This window comes from Stegostoma tigrinum, chromosome 18, assembly GCF_030684315.1.
Source record: "Stegostoma tigrinum isolate sSteTig4 chromosome 18, sSteTig4.hap1, whole genome shotgun sequence".
In the NCBI taxonomy this organism is placed as follows: domain Eukaryota; kingdom Metazoa; phylum Chordata; class Chondrichthyes; order Orectolobiformes; family Stegostomatidae; genus Stegostoma; species Stegostoma tigrinum.
The window spans coordinates 29,116,542-29,140,937 of NC_081371.1; the positions used below are offsets into that span (position 1 = coordinate 29,116,542).

General features: G+C 41.4%; 1 protein-coding gene across 4 annotated transcripts in view; it reads left to right on the forward strand.

The window, feature by feature from the left end:
- The first annotated feature begins 17,150 nt into the window (after positions 1–17,150).
- Positions 17,151–24,396, forward strand: part of LOC125460864 (coiled-coil domain-containing protein 91-like) — a 180,848-nt gene continuing 173,602 nt past the window's right edge. For 3 of the 4 annotated variants that reach the window (XM_048548999.1, XM_059652244.1, XM_048549001.1), the window contains exons 1-2: positions 17,151–17,193; positions 17,334–17,706. The gene's annotated coding sequence lies outside the window, so the exon portion shown is untranslated. The remainder of the gene's footprint in view (positions 17,194–17,333; positions 17,707–24,396) is intronic. The other variant, XM_048549000.1, reaches the window with a different exon arrangement.

The window sequence follows — 24,396 nt, forward strand, 5'->3', positions numbered from 1 at the left end:
GCTAACACACAATAGAAGTATCAGGAATCATGATATGCTAACAGATGTTGATTGCCAATGTTCATGGAGGAGGAGTGAGAGTGGCGGGTGCCCAAGGATTGTACCCCAGTTGCAGCCAACAAGGAGAAGGCAGCAAGCTTATTCCATCAGGAATTACTGTGGTTTCCTTGTCGAGGTTTCCTGATATCTAGCTCACCTGCCACGTTTGGTGAGATGGAGTTATGAATCTCAATGGGGAAAACTGCGGTGTTAACAAAGCGTTTAACAAGTGTTGATCCAAATCAATTGGCATTTTGTCACTGTCTAGTCAGAACCTCACAAGACATTGTCCAACAAATAGATGTAAAAATATTGTAACTAGCACATGAGTATGTAACACTGTCACAAGCATTGAGCTTAATTGTATACTTTAAGTTCATATGATTAAAAGCATATCTAGGTTCTTGTCCTTAGTTAATCTGGACTGTGGGTGTCCACAAATGTGATATATCTTAAGTTGTTGACTACTTCTCTTTAAGTAATAATATCCCTGATGCACTGTGACTCTCATTTACATCTGTATATTGCATTTTACTTATAACAGCTCTCTAGTGCAGTTCATAGAATCCCTACAGCATGGAAATAGGCCCTTCAGCCCAACAAGTCCACACGGACCCTGACAGCATCCCACCCAGACCCATCCCCCATAACCCACATGATCTACACATCCCTGAATACAACAGGCAATTTCCCATAGCCAATCCACTTAGCCTGAACATCTTTGGACTGTAAGAGGAAACCACAGCACCCAGAGGAAACCCGTGCTGACACGGGCAGAATGTGCAATCTCCACACAGACAGTCACCCGAAGATGGAGTTGAACCCAGGTCCCTGGTGCTGTGAGGCAGCAGCGCTAATCACTGAACCACTGTGTGTTGTGTCTAAGAGTTGTGCCTTTGCATTTGTTCCTGATGTGATGGCATCTCTTGAACTGTTTTAATGACTTGAAAATCATGTCATCTGTTATCTCATTGGTATATATCATTGCACTACACATTTTACATAAAAAATGATAGGTGATGCAACAGGCCAAACAGGTCATAGTTGGCCTGAGTATTGCATTAAACTAAAAAAAACCCTTTAATTGATTGAAAAACAGAAAATTATTGGAGGTTTACAATATAGCGTCACTATTTGGGCTCTCAGGGTCTAAAGTAGGGCTGGATGGGTTTTTGTTTTCAGGTCAGAAACTAATTATTTTTAACAGTGGACCACAACAATTTTACCAAAGAAATCATGTGACTTAAGCGTAAATAAATGAATAAGTTACCTGGTGAGCTAATTCCTGAAGTGTTTATTAAACTGAGTTTGCATAACCTACAAGAAGAATGGGTCCAGAGGCCAGAAGCAGGGTTAGTTCAGGAGAAAAGATCCAGACCAGCAAATGTGCTGTCTGGTGGCTTTAAAGAGTCAAAGTCAGAAAACGTCAATAAATTAGCTTATCTATTTGTCTCAGGGTACAATGGAGAGAAACATGTCTGTTGAAAGTACATGAAGTTGCTGAAGATAAAGGCTTGCAACTTCATCAGTTAAGCAAGTAAGTGTGAAGGCAGGACTAAAACTTCACTGGGGTTGAGTCTTTTGTGCAGTACGTTTACATTCTTTTGATTAAGGTACATTGACATTCATGTATGAATATTTTAAGTGACTGATCACCAAAATAATTAAATATCAAAAATAAAACTTGAGGTGTAATAGGTCAGATTTCACTCTGGAATCTGACATGTTTGTCTTGCCATCAGCAGAAATTATAAAAATATGGACAGTCTTTAAGAACGACCTGTAACTTCTTAAAGAATAGAGTACTGGGAAGTACTGGACATAAAAACAGGAATTATTATGAACTATGTTATGTGAATTAGAATTTCAGAATAGCTTTGACTGCTGTTCAGACTTTTTTGGGAATAAAAACATGTAATTGTGGATTCTTTGAAATCTTTAACTAAGCCTACACTGAGAGAGTTATCTGATAAATTGAAGGTAATGAGAAATGGAGGATCTTCTAAGGATTGGGTACTTAAAGTATCTCAGTATTCATATTAAAAAGGAGTGAAACTTGAAATTGAAATGTCATTGTTAAAATTAATGAAAATTTGTCTAAAAATGAAAACAAAACTTGAATTAGAATAAAAAGAAAGAGAAATGAGAAAGAAAAAACAAAGTGAAATACAAAATGGAGAGAATGAAAAGAAAGGTCCCACCATATAGCCCAAAGAAGAATATAGGTTTGGGGTTCAGCTCTAATATGAGCAGTCAATCATTCCTAAGGACTTTTTTTGATAGCTTATAAAATATGTTAAGAGGCAGCAGTGTAGATAGAATACACTGGTTAATTAGACAAAAAAGAATACAATCTTTGAAAATTAAGGAAGTTTCACTGATACCAAAGAATGGACAGGTAGTTGGCATGATGCTTCAATCTCATTTAAGTCGTGGAGGCAGCATCCTCCTTTCTAGCTGAATGGAATTTAGGAGACTCTTCCCTAGACCTTTCCTTAAACTCTTCTGGTCCATCTTACAGCTGCCTGTTAACACTATTCCCTGACACCGAGCACTTTATTGATATACTTTCTGGCAATCTATATTGTGTCAATCTCTTGCCCCCTGAATCTTTTTAACCAATGAGCAGAGGCCAACTGCTAATGACCTCAGATAACTGTTGCCCACAGTAATCTGAAAGATAGTTTTCATTCTTTCCTATTTTTCCTAAACACTGTAACGATAATGGGGTACATATAGTGTTGGATAATTATCTGATTTCAGTTTGTTACAATGGTCTCCCCAATCTTTATTGACAATGTAAGCAACCAGACATTTTTTGTTTTTTGACTACAGACTAAAAATATGAAAAATGGACACTACTTTTATAAAGGGCATAAAGTGCAGAGAGTTGTTTCTAGTTTGGAAGAACAAGTGAAGTTACTGATGCATATTAAACAAGCTAAGCATTTGGGGACATTTAGTTCAAACAAACTAATACCTGTTGTTATGGGTTCAGGACAGCTCAGTGTAATAACAGGTCGATGACTGGTCAGGTTGCAGCTTAACACACCTCTCCCCAGTGAGAGAACTGAAACAGAAAGAAGCAAGAACTTCAAAAAATCTTTCTCTCTTTCCTTTGCTTGTAAACCAGCTCTTTAATCTTCTGTCAAACATGCCAAAAAACTACATTTGGAAGCCCCAAAAGGAATAAGTCTAAAACCCAAGGTCAATCATAATGACCCTGGGTCCAAACAAGCAACCAGTGAACTACAGATTAATCATCACTGTGCAGATATCAAGGAGGCGGTATTGAAGAATCAAAATAAACCAACACAGCAAGTTTTGCGATTGGAACTGGTGATATAGGACTATGTTCTGACTACTATTTCTCCCCCACTCCTGATACTTATGTCTCTTATTTTTGTACGTCTGTCTTGGAATTTTAAAAGAGGTAAAGTTTAAGTTACATACATTAGGAATCCCACTATTTTGTTGTTTTTGTAAAAGTTACAGATTACATAGAGTTATTTGTTATTGTTGCTGAAGGAACCTGGTGTAGTTTACTTTTATTCTGAGTCACAATCAGTTAGAGGTAAATTGGGATTTTTTTGCTGGTCTCAGTAATTCTTCATATTTTGGGGATGTCGGATAAGCGTGGCTTGATTTCCAGGGCACTACCCAATAACTCATGGTATTAGTAGGAAACACTCGAAAGAAAACTATTTTTAAGAGGCTGTAAGTGGTTTATAATTTCTGCAAAGTTGGTGTCAAAAATATAATAAAATGTGAGGCTGGATGAACACAGCAGGCCAAGCAGCATCTCAGGAGCACAAAAGCTGACGTTTCGGGCCTAGACCCTTCATCAGAGAGGGGGATGGGGAGAGGGAACTGGAATAAATAGGGAGAGAGGGGGAGGCGGACCGAAGATGGAGAGTAAAGAAGATAGGTGGAGAGAGTGTAGGTGGGGAGGTAGGGAGGGGATAGGTCAGTCCAGGGAAGACGGACAGGTCAAGGAGGTGGGATGAGGTTAGTAGGTAACTAACCTCATCCCACCTCCTTGACCTGTCCGTCTTCCCTGGACTGACCTATCCCCTCCCTACCTCCCCACCTACACTCTCTCCACCTATCTTCTTTACTCTCCATCTTCGGTCCGCCTCCCCCTCTCTCCCTATTTATTCCAGTTCCCTCTCCCCATCCCCCTCTCTGATGAAGGGTCTAGGCCCGAAACGTCAGCTTTTGTGCTCCTGAGATGCTGCTTGGCCTGCTGTGTTCATCCAGCCTCACATTTTATTATCTTGGAATTCTCCAGCATCTGCAGTTCCCATTATCTCTGGTGTCAAAAATATGTTCACTCAGAATCAATGGGATTAAGTTGAAAAGAATAGCAACTTGGATACTAAATTGGCTGAGTGATAGGAAATAGAGTAATGTTCATTGGATATTTTTTGGGTTGGAAGAATGTTTGTAGCAGTGGTCCCCAGGGGTCAGTATTGGGAACCTTGCTTCTTATAAATATTAATGATCTAGATCTTGTTGTGCAAGGAACAATTTCTTAGTTTGCAGATGACACTGAACTTAGAAGAACTGTAAACTGTGAAGAGGACAATGTGGAACTCCAAAAAGACATGGACAAATTTGTGGAGTAGAGGATAGGTTGCAAATGAGGTTCAATGCCAGGTGAGAGCAATGTACTTTAGTTGGAAGAACATAGAAAGACAACACAAAATAGGGGTTACAATTCTAAATGGGGTGGGGGGGACGGGTAGCAGAGAGACCTGAGTGCATATTTGCACCGATTATTGAAGCTGACAGTACAGGTGGAGAGAGCAGTTAATAAAGGAAACAGTGTTCTCAGTAGTTATTAGTAGGGACATACAGTACAAAAGCAAGGAGTTGATGTTGAGTCTGTACGAGATACTTTTTAGACCTCAGTTGGAGTGTTATTTACAATTGTGGTTGCTACACTATAGGAAAGATGCAAATGCATTGGAGGATTTGCAGAAGTGAATTACAAGAATGGTTCCAGGAATCAGAAACGTCAGTTATGATAACATGTTGAAGAAGCTGGGACTGTTCTCCTTGGAGAGAAGAAGACTGAGAGGAGATTTGTTAGAGGTTTTCAAAATCATCAGTGGGCTAGACATAATAGACAGTAAGAAGCTATTCCTGTTCATGAAAGAAATATGAACAAGGGAACATAGATTTAAAATGATGTTTAAGTGAAGCAAGAGTGATGTGAGAAAATACTTTTTCACACACTGAATGGTTAAGGTATGGAAGGTAGGTGGGACTAGTTTAGTTTGGGATTATGTTCAGCATGAACTAGTTGGACCAAAGAGTTTGTTTCCATGTTGTATGACTCTATGACTCTGCTCCCACAGACCATAAGACCATAAGACATAGAAGCAGAAATTAGGCCATTTGGCCCATTGAGTCTGCTCCGCCATTCAATCATGGCTGATAAGTTCCTCAACCGCATTCTCCCGCTTTCTCCCTGTAACACCTGGTCCCCTTGATAATCAATCTCAGTCTTGAATGTACTCAATGACCTGGCCTCCACAGCCTTCTGTGGCAGTGAATTCCATAGATTCACCACTCTCTGGCTGAAGAAGTTTTTCCTTATCTCCCTAAAGCCTTCCCTTTACTCTTAGGTTGTGCCCTTGGGTCCTAGACTCTCCTACCAGTGAAAGCATCTTCCCAACATCCATTTTGTTCAGGCCATTCAGTATTCTGAAAGTTTCAATTAGATCCCCCCTCATCCTTTTAAACTCCAATGAGTATAGTCCCAGAATCCTCAAACGTTCCTCATATCCATTCCTGGGACCATTCTTGTGAACCTCCTCTGAACCCGCCCCAGGGCCAGTACATCTTTCCTGAGATATGGGGCCCAAAACTGCACACAATGCTCCAAATGTGGCCTGACCAGAGCCTTATAAGCCTCAGTAGTACATTCCCCGTTTTTATATTCAAGCTCTCCCTTTGGCAAAGAGTTTAAATGACTCTCAACTCTCTGATAGAAGATGTTCCTCTGCACTTCAGTCTTAAATTGGCACTTCCTTATTCTGAATTTATGCCCTCTCTCATGAAGAGAAACATCTACTCAGCATTTACCTTGTCAAGCTCCAGAAGAATCCAATATATTTCAATGAGATCACTTTTCATTCTTCTAAACTCATGTATGCACGTAGTGATTTGTCCATGACTTGCAGCTGGGATAGAATCTTTGTGCACATATTTTCAAAGATGTTCTTTCAGAACTAAATTGAGATAGTTATGTTTTGAAAATTAATTGCATTTGCCTTTAATATAGCAATTTGATGTTTAAAGAGTAATAGCAGCAGTTTTGGTGCAGCTGGAACAATCAAAGATAGCCCCATAAAAAATGGTATCACTCTGCTCTTACCACACTGATCTAAAAGGTCACAACATTTGATTAAATAAGGTAAAGGGGAAATTAACTAAATTATCTGTACATCAGGTACTCATGTCTACAGTCTTTACCCTAATTTTAACTGTAGTTCAAAAGCTCACAGAGATAAAAGCATGTGTAAATATCTATTTAATTGCTGCCAAATACTTCCGCTATTATTAGTGGTTGTGATGTGAATTGAAAGGTACTTATTATAAAACATTAGATGTTGAGTGAGTCATCTTTTCCTGAGGGAATCCATACTAACTTTTTTATTGTCCCTGGAGAAAGGCTATATTTAAAACTGTTTAATGAAGCATAGAATTGAATATATTGAACTTGCATCCTTTAGTGATAATTAATTTTAAGACATAATTGAGAATGGGCGGTGAAATGCCTCAAGATGTTTGCACAAAAAAACTTAATGGACCCAACATTTTTCTTTAGGGCACAGGTGAAATTATTGTGACTGCACAAATTTTCCATCTGGTACAAAGACATCTAAAATTCCCTAACATTCCATTGCGATATCAATGGCATCACCTCGAATGTCATGTGCATGTCCAAGAAATAAAAATGAACTTTTCTTGCTCAACACTTCACACAGTAGATTGTCCTCATTTGCAACGAAAATTTCAGACCCTGTGTTTCATACCTTTACATAACAATATGAAAAACAGCCAAATGAATAGATTAAACTGTGCCAACTGTGGAATTGGTGTCAGATTCTTACAGACCCCTTGACATTATGCACAGACTTAGTGACAGACTTCTCAGCGCATCAGGCATCGGCTTATGTCCACTCAATGTCATCTTATGAAACCTGAAACATCTAAATCCTTACTTGCCTCCGCTGAATTAGAATGCATGAGTGATGCCCATCCTTCAGTCAGCCAGCAAATGCTTTATCCTTTATTCCCTAGCTCTTGCTCACTTGTGTCCAGATCCCACCATATGATGATGTTTCCTATGTATAAGCCTCTAAGCTTTATATCACTCTTGAGTATAAGATCAAGTGATGGTGTCATTTCATCCCACTGACCTCTTTTTATTTCACTGGGAAGATTACGTCTCGGTTTCCTAACTGAAAAGGGTGAAGAGTTTGGTTTGATGATAAGAGAGGGAGAAGAAGACATGTCTGCTTATGCTATCTGCAGCTTGTGAGTCAGAAGTGATTATGGGATGAAGGAAAAGTGGATAAGGGAAGGAGGACTGATGCACACATCAATAATCTAATCAGTGGACACAGGATCAGAAATGCCACATTTAATAATAGCCAACACTTTCGCCTTCTGGTGAGTTGAAAACAAGCAGGTAGTTCGCCCTGCACCAGTTCATTTCTGCCCTGCATTGTGTGCCTGAAAAATATATCAGTAGTTCTGCAATATGGTTGGGTGATATGGCTGTTTTGCGTGAACAGCTGCCAACGTGTGTGAGCTGAGTTGTTATGAGCTGTGTAATAAAGCTAATTGTGAGGACTGTGTCTTTAAATGTTGCAGTACCCAATGAGAGAGAATTTTTTTTATACATGAGAAAAGGATTTACTTGGTTGGCTGCATAATTTCACAGCAGGGAAATTGATATTCACCGTGATCTTGGTTGTTGTTGCTGTAGTTCCTGCAATGTGCAGACAATCAGGAGCTGAGGAGTTGTTTACTAGTGAAGTTGATTTGTTCTCACCTAATTGAGTTGGTTGGAATTGGAAATGAGAAATAAGAAATGATTGGACATGGTCACAGAAAGGAGAAAGATATAGAAGTGTGGGCGGTTGTTCATCCCAGCAGAAGCTGTCTGTTCTCAGCAGTAAAAAAAATTAGTTTAAACTTGAAAAAAACTGTTCCTGCAGCTGTTGCTGTGATTTTTGAATCAGAAACATTTTCCAAGTAAATCAGTCACTCTGTACTTCTAACAAACTAGTGGAAGCTATCAGAAAAGTGCAACAAAAGGACTTGTTAGCTGAAGAAAAATCATCTCAACACTTGAATCAGGAAGCAAAGACCATTGAACTGATTTTCCAGTGTTGTCTACCTCTGGCAATAATTTATTTTCTCTACTTTTTTGTCTCTAATGTGTGTGTAAAATGGAGTTGAAAAGGTGTGTAGAGTTTTAGTTAGAGATGGCAGGAACGGCAAATGCTGGAGAATCTGAGCTAACAAGGTGTAGAGCTGGATGAACACAGCTGGCCAAGCAGCAGAGGAGGAGGAAAGCTGATGTTTCGGGCCTAGGTCTGAAACATCAGCTTTCCTGCTCCTCTGATGCTGCTTGGCCTGCTGTGTTCATCCAGCTCTACACCTTGTTATCTTAAGAGTTTTAGTTAGTAGTGTTATATGCCAATAGTCTATATCTGTTTACCTGTAAATGTAGCCTAATTACTTAAAATAAGTAGTAGTTCTTGTTTCACGGAGGAAAACTGATCTGTACTTTTTATCAACTTTGGTCTGAAAATCAAGTAAATTGGAATACTGGGCATATCTTTAAAAGAAAAGTTATTATTTGGCATGATTGGGGATAGTCGGGTTTTATTTACAGCATACTACCTCAGTGGATTGTAACATGAATGTGTGAACGTGAAATAAAGCCATTTAATTGAAGATTATTGACTACTAGAGATTGTTAGTGGGTGATGGGATATAATGAATTGAGCAGTGGATAGTGGTACATTTGACAGGTTCTGGTGTGTGAAATCAACTTGTCTTAACAACTTCCTTGGAACGGATTAACTTCTTTCCACTGTACCATGTTCTGGGAGCTACACCTTGCACAATAATCTCCATCATCTTCCAGCTACCATCTGCCCATCTGAAAAAAAAGCCTGTCTTTTTCTCCTTAACTTGCACTACATCAACCCAATGCCATATGTGAAAACATTGCTCATGCTTTCATTTGTTCAGCCATTCAAAGTAGCATGGCATAGAATGACTGAAAAAAAACTCCCACTTCTGACAAGCAAAACAAGAGGTGACCAAAAACTAGGGGGTCTCATGTGGAGTGAACATAGACATTCCACAAACCAATATCTCAACATGCAAATTGCTTCCCCAATGGAGAAGAAACAACATCATGAACAATGAACACAATTTACTAAGTTGAAAGAAGCATCATTCCACATAGAAGGGTTGGGGCCTTGGGAAGAAGGTAAAATGGGCATAAGTTCCATTTACATTTAACAGGAAATGGCCATGGTAAGGGGATAATGGATTTTAGTTGTGACTGAGCAGTGGACCAAGGTGCCATCAAGGTAATAATCCTTTCAGATTGGTGAAAAGGTACAGGGAGAGGATGATGTCAAGTGATAGCATTACATTGAAGGTAGTGGAAGTGCTGGTGGGTAATCTGTTGACTTTGGTGGCTGGTAGATGGAAGGTGTGAAGAAGGGAACTTGATCCAAGCAGTGGTTGGGAAGAGAAGGGTTAAGATCAGAAATATGGGAAATGAGTCAACATAGTTGGGACACTGTGAACCACTGTGAAAGAGAATTATCCAATGAGGAAAACTATGCCCTGGCATTTTAAATGCTCATTGAAATGCTTCTGAAATGTTGCACGAGTACCTGCCTCTACCACCCTCTCAGGCAGTGCATTCCATACTGCACTACCCTTTGGATGAAAAAAACATTTCCTCCGAGCCTCTCTGAATCTCTTATACCTCACCTTAAATTTTTGCCCTCTGATCCTACACATGTCTGCCATGGAGAAAAGATTCTAATGATCTACTGAATTGATACCTGTCATAATTCTGTATACCTTCGTCAAATGCTTCCCTCAGTCTCCTCTGTTCCAAGGAATACAAATCCAGACTGTCCTCATAACTGAGGCAACATCCTGGTAAATCTCCTCTGCACCTTCTCCAATGTAATCATGTACTTCTGACAGTGTGGTAACTAGAACTGCATACAGTGTTCTATTTGTGACCTTAACAATGTCCTATAATGTTGTAACAAGACGTCTTTCCTCCAATATTCTGTGCCTGGCTATTGATAGCATGCATCCAGTGTGGCTTTTCCACCTCCCACTTAACACCTTCAGCCATCTATGGACTTGTAATACCAAGGTCCCTTTCATCCTCATACTCCCTAAGGACCTGTCATTCAATGTGTACATCCTTCTGTTATTAGATCTCCCAAAATGCATCACCTCAAACTTAAGAGGCTTAAACTCCATCTGCCATTGCTCTGTCCAATTTACCTACTGATCAATATCACATTCCAGATGAGACCATCCTTCTCACTATCAATAATACCACCAATCATTGTGTCAAATGCAAACTTACTAATTCTACCTTCTACATTTACATGCAAGTTATTAATGTACACAACAAACAGCAAGAGTCCCTACAATGATCTCTGTGGTGCACCACTGGCCATGGGCTTCCAATGAAAAAAGGCATAACCCTACACCTTTTGCCTTCTATTTGCAAGCTAATTTTGAATCCCCAGTTTGCAACTTGGCTTGGATTCCACCTTTGGACAGCCTTCCATGTGGGACCTTGTCAAAGACCTTACTGAAGTCCTTGTAAACCACATCAACTCATCAATATATTTTGTCACCCTTACAAATAAAAAAAAACTAAGTTAGTCAGACAGGATCTCCTTCCAACAAATTCCTGAGCTATCCTTGATCAATCTCTGCCTTTCTAAGTGTTGATTAATCTTGTCCCTCAGAATTTTTTCCAATAATTTCCCTCCTATTGATGTCAGACTAACTGATCTATAATTACCTGGCCTATCCCTACTGTCTGCCTCTGACAAAGGAAATACATCAGCTATCCACCAGTCACCCGGCACTTTACCTGTGGCCAGAAAAGTATTAAATGTCTTCGCCAGTGCCCCAGCAATCTTCTCTCTTGCATCCCATGGCAGCCTGGGATATATCTCATCAGGCCCTGGGCTTTATGCACCTTCACCAAAACATCTAATACTTCCTTCTTATTAATCTTAACATGCTCAAGAACCTCACCAGCCCAAATGAATTCTCAAACGACAGTATCTTTTAAATTTGATCTTTGTGAATAGAGATGAGAAATATTCATTTAAAACCTTACCCACATGTTCTGCCTCCATGCACAGATTGGTCCTTTGGTCTCTGATATGCCCCACTCTTTCCCTGATAATTTTCTTGTGCATAATATGCTTATAAATTGCCTTGGGCATTTTCCTTAATCCTATCTGCCGAATATTTTTATAGCATAGAATCCCTACAGTGTGGAATCAGGCCCTTCAGCCCAAACGTCCACAGCGACCATCGGATCATCCCACCCAGACCCATTCCCCCTATTACCCACCTAATCTACACATGCCTGAACACTATGGGCAATTTAGCATGGCTAATCCACCTAGCCAACACCTTTGGACTGTGGGAGGAAATCAGAGCACCTGGAGGAAACAGACACCAGGTGAATATGCAAACTCCACACAGACAGTTGCCTGAGGGTGGAATCAGACCCAGGTCCCTGGTGCTGTGAGGCAGCAGTGCTAACCACTGAGTCATCGTGCCCCCCTCTTTGTTTTTCTAATTTCTTTATTAAGCAATAGGGTTACGGTTACCCCCACTTTCTCTCTGTACTCTTGCAGGATCTCCTAGTTTTTAATATTTTGTACCTACCAATATATGCTTCCTTAATTTTCTATATCAAATTCTTAACATCCTTGACCTTCAGGGTTCCCTAGACTTGCTGTCCTTGCCCTTCACACTTAGGGGAACACACTTTCCCTAAGCACTCACTATACTACTTTTAAAAGACTCCCACTTTCCGAATGTAGACTGATCTGCAAGTAACTGTTCCCAGTCTATGTTTGTCAGATCCTGTCTAATGATATTGAAATTGGCTTTAACTCAGTGTAGACACTTCTGCGCTATCCTTATCCCTTTCCATAATGCCTTTGAAACTTACAGTTGTGGTCACTATACCCAAAATGCCCACCGAATGACCAGTCAATTGACTTGCTTCATTCCATTGCATTAGGTCTAGCATGTCCCATCTCTAGGACTATCTACATATTGGCACACAGAACTCTCCTGGATGCACTTTAAAAATTCCATCCCATCTAATCCTTTTGCATTTAGGCAATCTCGGTTAAAGATAAAAAAGTTGAAAATCACACACCTCTCAGTGTTTTGCCTATGTATCTGCTCCACTACCTCCCTCTCCCACTGTTGGAAGATCTGTAGTATAATCCCAACAAAGTAATCACCCGAAACATCAGCTTTTGTGCTCCTGAGATGCTGCTGGGCCTGCTGTGTTCATCCAGCCTCACATTTTATTATCTTATAAAGTAATCACCTTTTTTTTTCAATTTCTAAGCTCTACCCAGATGGCGTCATGTGAAGAATCTTCTAAGACATCCTCTTTCATTTTTGCAATGATGTTCTTCTTTATCAAAAATGCAATGCCCACACCTCTTTCCCCATCATGCCTGAAACTTCGAAGCCTTGGAATGTTAAGCTACCTGACCTGCCCTTCCTTCAATCGTGTCTTAGTGATTGCAATGATATCATATTCCCACATGCTGATCAATGCTCTAAGTTCTTCCATTTTACCAGTTAGGCTCCTTGCATTGAAATTAGGTACAATTTAGCCTTCTGGAACTTCCATGTGTCTTATGCCCATGTCTTCTCTGCCTGTCAGTTTGTCCTAGTATTCCTTCGATATCTGGTTTAACTTGCTGTTGATTTTATATCTATTTGGTGCACCAATTCCCTTCCAAATTAGTTGTAAAATGCCCCAACCGCACAAACAAACCTCTCAGCAAAGATACTGGACCCATTTCAGTTCAGATGCAACCCATGCACATGCAGCTTGTATCGGTCCCATCTACCGTAAAAACTGTCTGAATGATCCAAAGATCTAAAGTCCTCCCTCCTACACTATCCCTTTACCCATGCATCATTTAAGATATCTTCCTGTTTTTGTACTCAATAGTCTGTGGCACTGGAAGTAATCCAGAGATTACAACCCTAGTAGTCCTCCATTTTAATCTACTACTAAATTCCTGTTGCAGGACCTCATTTCTATTTTTTTACCCATGTTGTTGACACCAACATGTACCACCATTGGCTTGGCTGTTCATCTTCCCATTTAGAATGCCCTGCAGCACACTGAGACATCCCCAACCCTGGCATCAGGAAGGCATAATCCCATTTGAAATATTCTAATTTACTGTTACAGAACCACCTGTCAGTTCCCTTGGCAATCAAGATTCTTATCGCTAAAATTCTCCCGGTCTTTTTGCTCCCCCATTGTGCAGCAGAGGCAAACATGGTGCACCATCTTGGCTGCTGCTGCTTTCCCTTGAAAGGTCAGCCCCCAACAGCATCCAACATGATGTATCTGTTTGAGAAAGGAATAGTCTCAGGGGACTCCTACAGTGCTTGTCATCTTCCTGGAGGTAAGCCAATGCTTTTCTGCCTATGTAGTCCTTCTGCTTCTCATTCTCTTTGGTCTCTTCTTCCCCCCACTCCAAACTCTTAATCTCTCGCCAGTCTCTATTTCTAGCCCATAATCTCTCTTCTTTCCCCTCAATCTCTCTCTCACTTTCTCTCTCTCTCCTGATCAAACTTTTGCCCTCCCCCAATCAGTCTCTCTCTCTCATATCATTGATCTTTCTTACCCATTCCTGATATGGATTTCTCCCTCCCAACCTCTTATATTTCTCACCCTTCCACCTGATTTCTCTGTGCACAAACCTACAGGGGTCTGAGCAATGTGGACTATGTTGAGATGTGTGGCAGAATTGGACAATAAGTCCAGCGAAGATTATCTCAACATTGAGATGGGCTATCTTTTATGTTTTACAAAGGCAGCATGGTGAGATTCTCACTGGACAGTGGCCAGATGACATTTGAAGGAGATTAACGCTTGTTAAAAACTTTTAAGCCAAAACTTGCCTCATTAATATTCAGGATCTAATTTTCACTCACACACACACACACACACACACACACACAATTTTATCAACTGTGTCAAACAAGTTTGATGGGAAAACTTGATAAAGAAACTACAGAGGATAACTTGGTGGATTCAGCTTGCTCTGAATGACCTTCATGTTACTGATGACCAAACGACAGCTGAGGGCATGATCACTGTTCATCAGCCACATACAGTCCTTCTCCACAAATGTGTGCCAACTCATCACAACAATCTTGGCACTTCTACTATTCACTGACACTGCATCCTGGAAGCAAAAACTTGTATTGCAGGTGACACCAGCAATTAGCGTTGAAAGGTTGCAGAGAGGAGACTTTATGCACAGGGACAGGCACCCAGTTCACAAACTAGACTAGACTGTGTCTCAGGGATGCTCATTTGTTTTCTTAGTGCTTACTCACTTTGCACCTAGGTGGATGCTCATAGTATTCCTGCCTTGCATTGCCATATCAATTCTGGTAACTTCCAGTATGATGGCAGTGGAGCAGGGCTTCTGTGCCCGGGGCACATCCACTCTGTCCATTTTTCTTTTCTTTTATCTCTCTTTTCTGTTGGTGTTTTTTCCCTCTTCTATTTTATTTTACTTAACTCTTGGTGAAGAGCTTTGTTGCAGTGACAGCATTGGTTCTGACATGTGGGTCCTACAGCATGCACTCAGGTTGGCCCAGCAGCGCAGAAATGTGGCATCAGAGGTGGCTATGAGTTCCCGGAGGCTTCTGCATTGCCAAGGCAGTCCTGGCACCAACTCATGGCTGCTGCTGCAGAGCTGAGTTTGGGTTTCTGGCGTCACCAGTATCCAGCACAGATTCATGGTGGTGGAGGCGAGTTTGGGCCCAGTATGAGACCCAGTGACATCATCAGCAGTTGCACAATTGAGTGGGCCCAAAGTGGACTCATGTTGGTGAAGTCGTGTTTAGGTTGGTGTGGTACCCAGTGGCATTGGTGGCCTCTGTGTTGACAAGGTCCAGTGAGAATTCATAGTGGCATGGACAAAGATGGCGTCAAGCTGGCGTCGGAGAGTGACAACTTTCATTGCAGTGGTGGTGTGGCGAAGGGGGCTCAAGACTGGCCACCACATCCATAGCCCATGACAGAGCACTTAACAAGAAGAACTGTAAAGTTAGACACTTTCTTTATTTTTTAATTTTTCTGCCTTTATATTCTATCTTCTGGTTTATTTTTCTGTATTTTAAGGTTGCGCTGAAGAGTGGCAACACTATACAACATACTTCACTGTAACAAAATACACATAACAATAAATAAATCAAATCAAAATCTATTAGTGCAATCACAGAAATAGGCAGTTTGGCTTCCTACCTGTTGTTTAGTGGATGGGCATTTTGCTGTACAGCAGAGTGCTAGGTCAATCTTACACCTGCTTCACATGCCAGCAGTTAATGTGGCAAACATACTGCATGTGGAGATCAGGCAGCAATACTTCAAAGTCTCAGTGGAGTAGTCCTCACTTAAATCCATTAAAGGCACTTTTCAGTTAAAGGTCCCGGGACAGTAGGTTAAGCCTCCCATACCAGTTGAGGGAACTGGCCACGGTCAGGCGTCCAGTAGGGGTGTTCTCATTCACCGAGTCCATGCCTCTTCAGTCCAGGCGGTGGGTCATAGTCACTCCATTGCCTCCATAGTTTCTAGTCCAGGCAGTAGAATTAATAAGGTCAGGGAGATACACAAGCATCAGTCAGGGGTTGGACAAGAACATAGTACAGTTGTGAAGGGGGCAGCAGGATTTGTAAGGAGGATACAGCAAAGCATGGCTAACAAGGAGGTAATGTGTAACACCTGCCTGTTTACTTGCTCGCTCTTCAATATTGAAAAGCCTAAATGCACCTGCCAGGTGCACGTCACTCAATCTAATCTACTGCATTCTTTATTCATTCATGGGATGACAGTGACATTGGCTAGACCAGCATTTATTGCACATCCCTAATGGCCCAGAGGGCAGTTATGAGTCAACCACATTACTGTGAATCTGGAGTCACATGTAGGCCAAGACAACAAAGTGTGGAGCTGGATGAACACAGCAGGGCAAGCAGCATCTTAGGGGCACAAAAGCTGCTCCTGAGATGCTGCTTGGCCTGCTGTGTTCATCCAGGTCCACACTTTGTTGTCTCTGATTCTCCAGCATCTGCAGTTCCCTTTATCTCTGATCACATGTAGGCCAGTTCAGGTAAGGAGGGAAGTTTCCTTCCCAAAAGGACATTAGTGAATTCACGGCCCACAATGTGGCCTCCTCGACATTGGGAAAACGAAGAAAAGACTAGGTGACAGCTTTGCAGAACACTTACGTTCTGTCCTTAAAAAAATGACCCTGAGCTTCCAATTTCCTGCCGCTTCAACAAACCACCATGTTCTCTGGCCAACATTTCTGTCAGGCTTTTTGCAGTACTCCAGTGAAGCTGAGAGCAAATTGGCAGAACAGCACCTCAATTTCCACTTTTGAACTCCATAATAACATTATGGGACTCAATGTTGAATATAACAGTTTTAGGGCTTCAAGCACCTTCTCTCACGTTCAGACTACAACCCCCACCACACACCAGGCCTTGTTATCACATGATCTGCTATTACACACAACCCATTGTTAGCCACTAATAGTCTTCATTAGTAGCCATTCTCCTAATCGTTATCCACACCTTTGTTCAACTGTTTTTCTGTCTTCTTGGGCTCTATCTCCATCCATTGTCTATTCCTTACCCCTCCTCCTGCCCTACCATCCCCATTTAAAAAAAACTTTTTCTTTGCTGTCCCATGATTTGTCAGTTATGCTGTGCAGCCTGTCCAACCACTTCCGAAGAGTAAACCTGCTCTCCATATTTGCTTTACAGGTTTGTGAAAAGTTTCCAAATTGGCTGCCAAATAAATCTCAAAATCCTCGAGCTGAAACATGAACTCTGTTTCTTTTCCCACAAATGCTTCGTGACATGCTAAGTATTTTCAGCGTTTTCTGCTTCTTTTATCATTTCAGATTCCTGGAATATTGGAATTACATTGAAACTGAAAGCGTCATCCAGACTGATCGCTGTGCGGCCCTTGGTATTTTTTGAAAATAGCTGAAGGGGGCAGTATTACAAACTCTGGAATAGACGGCAACATATTTTCGACATCGAAGAACAAGATTCGTTTGTCTCCCTTTTTTTTAGCTGTCATTGTCTGGTCAGACTACGCTGCAAGTAAACGAGGGAGCAGTCTTTTCCGAACAGAGCTGGCCACGTGTAGAACTGCACGCACTGTCTTTGCTGTGAACGCTTCCGGCTGGCAGGCCGCGAGCGCGGAACCGTCGCAACGGTCAGCGCGAGGCTCGCGGGCACTGGGCAGGTACGGGGGCCGCAGGTAACTCGGTGAGTAACCCCGCCCCCTCGCTATCCACATTCCCCTCCATGGGGTAAACGGGTGAACAAACCCCTCCATCCACATTCCTCCTGAGCCAGATAGGTGAGCTCCATGTCCCCCTCCTGGGGCAAACAGGTGAGCACCCCCTCTACCACCTGGGGCAAACAGGTGGGGTCTAAATGACCCCCCCCTTCCTGGGGCAAACAGGTGGGGTCCAATGACCCCCCCCCCTTCCTGGGGTAAACAGGTGGGCTCCATGTCGCCCTCCTGGGGCAGACAGGTGAGCATCTCCTCCCCTTCCTGGGGTAAACAAGTGAAACATGAGTTGTGAGGCATGGGTTGGAGTGAATTATCTTTCCAGAAAAGCTATTTCTGTTAATTTTTAGAAAGATCTGGGAATCATTTGTTATGCAGATATACATTGACTGCTGCTCTGCTGTCAGGTGTGAAGCAACAATGCTCAGCCAACCAATCAGATGCAAAGTAGCAAATACACACTGGAGGAAACTCTTATGCATGAAAAAAACTCAAACTCAAAATCCTGATCATTTTGAAACCTTTTGGGAACTAGAAGACATAACGTGGTGGATGTCTCTATGGTGGTGTAGAATGTCAGATAGTTAAAACCCAAACAGTTTAAACAGTTAGAATGCTGAATTAGATTGTAAAAGTAAACACAAATTAATACCAGAGAAAAAGCTGAGTGAACCTATTTTTCCAACCATTCTGTGCAGAGACATTATTACACTCCCGCATTTCCCGTAACACATCCCTCACACCCCGCCCCCGCCACAACCGCCCCCAGAGGATCCCCCTCGTCCTCACATACCACCCCACCAGCCTCCGGATACAACATATCATCCTACGACACTTCCGCCATCTACAATCTGACTCCACCACCCAAGACATTTTTCCATCCCCACCCTTGTCTGCCTTCCGGAGAGACCACTCTCTCCGCGACTCCCTTCTCCGCTCCACACTCCCCTCCAACCCCACCACACCTGGCACCTTCCCCTGCAACTGCAGGAAGTGCTACTCTTGCCCCCACACCTCCACCCTCACCCCCATCCCAGGCCCCAAGATGACCTTCCATATCAAGCAGATATTCACCTGCACATCTGCCAATGTGGTATACTGTATCCATTGCACCCGGTGTGGCTACCTGTACATTGGGGAAACCAAGCGGAGGCTTGGGGACCACTTTGCAGAACACCTGCTCGGTTTCGCAACAAGCAACTGCATGTCCCAGTCGTGAACCATTTCAACTCCCCCTCCCATTCCTCAGACGACATGTCCATCATGGGCCCCCTGCAGTGCCACAATAACTTTGTTATCATGGATTCTCCAGCATCTGCAGTTCCCATTATCACATTATTACACACATTTGGAGCAAATGGGACTTGAACCCAGGCCAGGGGTAGAGACACTACATCTGTACCAAAAGAGGGACTACAAATTGAGAGAATTATGAGGATAAGGTGGTCGCAGCGGCAACAATGAATTCAAGTTACAGGCCATAATGAGTTGGGAAGCTGATGATATAAAGGCAGTTGAGAAGTTTAAACAAAAGCACCAGTTTACAATTATTGGCCTTCTAAAAGGCACTAGCACCGAGGAAATGGTCAGCCACATCCTTCGTGAGAAGGAAAAAAAGCCGTTGAATTTATTTAATGCAGCTGCCATCTTCATAGAATCCTGTGTGGAAGCAGGGTATTTGGTCCATCGAGTTCACACTGACCCTCCCAAGAGCATCCAACCTCTCTGCCACCCTATCTCTGTAAAACCCATGGCTAATCCACTTAACTTGCACATCCCTGGACACTATTGGCAATTTAGCGTGACCGATCTACCTAACTTGCACATCTTAGGACTGTGACGGGAAACCCATGCAGACACAGGGGGAATGTGCAAACTCCACACAGTCATCCTGAGGGTAAAATCAGACTTAGTTCTTTCTTGAAGTTACATTTTCTGGCTTAGTTTTTCGATCTTGTTAGAAAATTCTCTGCAGATTGCCTAGATCATGGTGCCTGCTTTACACTTTGATTCCAGTGCTGTAAGACAGCATTGCTATCCTCTAAGGTAGCTATTGGTCCTAGCCAATAGCTTGGACATGATCAGAGATAATGGGAACTGCAGATGCTGGAGAATTCAAGATCACAAAATGTGGGGCTGGATGAACACAGCAGGCCAAGCAGCATCTCAGGAGCACAAAAGCTGACATTTTGGGCCCCGAAACATCAGCTTTTGTGCTCCTAAGATGCTGCTTGGCCTGCTGTGTTCATCCAGCCCCACACTTCATTAGCTTGGACATGATCGAAGGTTACAATAAAAATCTAAATGAATATTTTTCAAAAATTCACATCATGAGCCGAAGCTAACTTGTTGGATCCACTGGAATCAAAGTGTAAAGCAGGCACCATGATCTAGGCAATCTGCTGAGAATTTTCTAACAAGATCGAAAAACTAAGCCAGAAAATGTAACTTCAAGAAAATATATGAAAGGTTGATAGAGTAGCTCACTTGGTATTCTGCACATTTGCAAGTATCAAGAGACTTAATTGGAAAGGACCAGCTCATAATATTGCAGGCTATAGATTGCCAAAGATACTGACTGCCTTCGGTTAAGTCAAGAGAAAGGCTGTGGGATTAGTACAATAAAATAGTAACAAAAAAATGCACACCATACAGAAACAAATATTTTCAGGAGTTGTGGCTGACTGCATGCTCACAAACAAATGTATATATTTGGATCAAATTGTGTAACTTGTGAAAGCTCAATCACTGGAAATAGAATTTGAGGCAAGGAAACATGTTAAAAGTGGTGTCAGTGTAACAGGGTGAATGAGAAATGATAGCACTCATGCTGAGTGGTTATTGAGTTTGAAATTACAATAGATTTAGGAACCAAATAACTGCATGAAATGGATGTGATAACTTCCAGTAAAATAAAATCTCACAAGATTCCACATGAGGAAGAGAGTGCAAAATAAGCCTGGAGCATAGAGTAACATCATTCCCCTCAGAATATATCAGGAGTTTGTGAAAATTTGATAGAAAATTATTATCCAAGCAAATATGTCCTGAAATAGAGTCATGTGCTGCTGGCGACCCATGATGAAACTGAGATACAACAACCAGGAACATCCGAAGTCAATAGGATATGCAAAGAAAATGGCATTAACTATGTAATCTATGCCACAATTAAATAGTTCGACTGCCCTGCATTTGAGGAGCCGTGAAGAGATGCAGTTTATCTCAGTAAATCATGAGAGAAGGAGACAACACTGAAAAGTGAAGGTAGTACACCTGTTGTAAAATGGCCTCTGATCAGAAGCAAGGAAGATCTGGTACAAATGTGCCCAGAGTTTTGATGGTAACAATGGGTTGCTTGGAAGAAGCCAATAATCCATTCCCCACAAAAAACAACAGTAGAACAAAAGGTAAAGCTTGAAAATGAACTCCAAAGGATGGAAGAAATGAAAGGGACCATCAGTGTCACAATTTAAAGATTATAGGAATGTTATCATAATAGCAGAAAAATAAATGTATATGGAAGAATTTGCTTAAATTATAAAGCTCTTAAACAATAAAGAAGAATTACAACCTTGTTCCAATGCTAGAAAAGATTTACAGCAGCATTGCAAGTGACAATGGTTTTCAACAAGCATGATGTCAGAAATGGCTACTGGAATATAAAGCTTGATGAGGCTGATTAAAATTGTTGCGAAGATTTGTAGCTCGGGCTGTGGATGAGGTTTTTGACTTGCTCGTTGAGCTGGCTAGTTATCATATAGACATCTCATCACCATGCTAGGTAACACCATCATTGCGGCCTCTGATGAAGAAATGTTGTCCCACTCTGTTTGGAATTTATACAATCTGGTCTGTTAAGTTGGGTTGTGTCATTTCCGGTTCTCTCTTGCATGGGTTTGTAAATGGAGTTTAATTCATTACTTTTGATTGAATTACGGGTTGAAAACCAGGCCTGTAGGAATTCACATGCATGTCTGTGGTTGGCTTAAGCTAGGATGGCCACGTCGACCCAGTTCAATTGATGGCTTTCATTGTGTGAGTGCACTGAAGGGAGGAAAGGTTCATCGTGTCATTTTGCTGCTAGCTGGTGTTTGCGTATCCTGATGGCTAGTTTACTTCTGGTCTGGCCGATGTAATGTTTGTTGCAGCCATGGTAAGGTATTTCGTAAACTATGTTGGTCCTGCATGTAATGGGTATGGGGTGTTTGGTCCTTGTGAGTAGTTGTCATAGTGTGGGTGTGGATTTTTGTGCTGTCATGACTCCTAGTGGTCGTAGGACAATGAAGGCTATCAAGTTAACTGGGACAACGTGACCATCCTAGCTCAAGCCACAGACACACACCGGAATTCCGACAAGCCTGGTTTTGAACCCATAATGCAATCAACAAACACGTGAAATTAGACCCCGTATACAAACCCATGCGGAACAGAACCGGAAATGGCACAACCCAACTTAACAGACCAGATCATATAAATTCCAAGCAGAGCATGACAACATCGCTTCATTGGAGGCCACACTGATGATGTTAATTAGCATGGTGATGAAACGTCTGTACGATAAACAGCCAGCTTGGCGATCAAGCCAACAACCTCACTTGATAAGGAATTTTAATTTTGACAACTTTTGACACACCCATTGAAAGGTACAAATTCCTGGGTCTACATTTTGGCCTTAAAGAGAGCTGGAGTATTGCAGGGTTTCTTTGTGATTGAAGATGGTTTTTTCTTGTGTTTGTGTTGTTATTATCCCAGCTGATGATTTATTAGCTTTTAATTGCATTGTATAAGAAAGTACGTGTTAGTTCCTCTTACTCTTGTAAGAGTAAGTACCTCTTAAAAAGCAAGTTACTTCTTCCAAGTGGCCAGGACTTCATGTTTCTTTTTGAATTGTTGAATGCTTTTCCTGACATGCAGTTTCTGGGGGAAAATATATGGCTGAAACCGAAAAAGTGGGGACTTAATAAAAAGGGACATAAGGGAATTAAAGTTATAGTAGCAGTACAGGGAGTTTCCTTAGAGTGAACTAAGAAGGGAGAGGTGACTCAGGACAGTCATGAAGTTTATTGTTATTCACAAGGAGAGTCAGACTATCTAATATTCTAACAAGGTGCAGAGCTGGATGAACACAGAAGGCCAAGCAGCATCAGAGGAGCAGGGAAGCTGACGTTTCGGGCCTAGACCCTTCAGAAATTCCATTTCTGAAAAATGGTCTCAGCCCGAATTGTCAGCTTTCCTGCTCCTCTGATGCTGCTTGGTCTGCTGTGTTCATCCAGCTCTCTACACCTTTTTATCTCAGATTCTGCAGCATCTGCAATTCCTACTATCTCTACGTAATGTTCTGTTATTTTTGATTGTACCAACTCCAACCATTATTTTATGTGTTCTAGTATCACATCCTTTATAATAGCTTCAGACATCTTTACTACTACTACTACTAATAATAATCATGTCAAGCTAAAAAGCCTGCTGTTCAATATTTTCTCTCTCCCTCTTTTCTCCAATTGTAGAGTTACATTTGCTACCTTCCAATGTGTAGGCACAATTCCAGAATCTGTAGAATTATGGAAAATGACAACTTACGGATCTGCTATCTGTACAGCCGCCTCTTTTTAAAATTCTAGACTGTAGATCATCAGATCCAGGATATTTATCAGCTTTCAGTCACATTGTAGGAATATGTACCTTTTATTAGCTCTTTGTCTTTAAGAGTAAAAACTCTTAAAAAGAAAGGTACTTCCTCCAAGTGACCACAAAGAAGTAAGATGATAATTCACTAATGCACAGGTAATAAAAAGTCAGCACTTCTATAAGTTTACCAAACCTTGACTGATTTGTTGAAAACACAAACTCTGCATGAAAAATCATGAAAATGTGAAACCTAGTAATAATAGTTGAAGCCAAGACTTAATAGGTAATATGTCATAGAGGCCAAAACAAATAAACAGTTGAGAATGAACAGAATTTATAACGGATCTACACTGGAGTTGGAAAATCAAAAACGATCAGCAACAGCATTGACAACATCACCAACAATGGTGCAACATTGACAGCATCAGAAACAAATGTCACAATATTAGCAACATCAGGCACAACTCCTGCAACAAGTGCAGCAACCATAATGTCCCCTGTGCAGCATGTCACCCCATCAATGAGTGCAATGAATGCCAACTCTACAAGGTGCTATAACATAAGTAATGCCATGAGTAATCTTTTGAGTAAAGAATGCTACATAAGTTATAATGAACTCAAGAAGTGATTAGTTTAATTGTATAATTGTTAATCATCTTTAGTTATCACATATCAATATAATGTTAATTATAGGGATAATTATGTTGATGTATAGGCGTGATATGTTTTAAGTTGGAAGTTGTCAGGATTCACTGAGCAAAAGATGACTTATGTGGATGTTCACATTAGGTATATGGATGCAGTATTCTACTAATTGTACCACTATGTATGTCCACCAACCACATGGAAAAAGATCAATTGAAAATGCATTCGCTGATGCTCTAGTCAATGTCATATCAGCCCATACAGCAAATCTGTATGTCGCTGCCTAGGATAAAGAGCATTTCTTTTGCTTTTTGTGTTGTATTGATCTGTTGTTATATTGTGTTAGATTGCTGCAAATTCTTCAACTTTGTCTTCTGCAGTGATGTGTT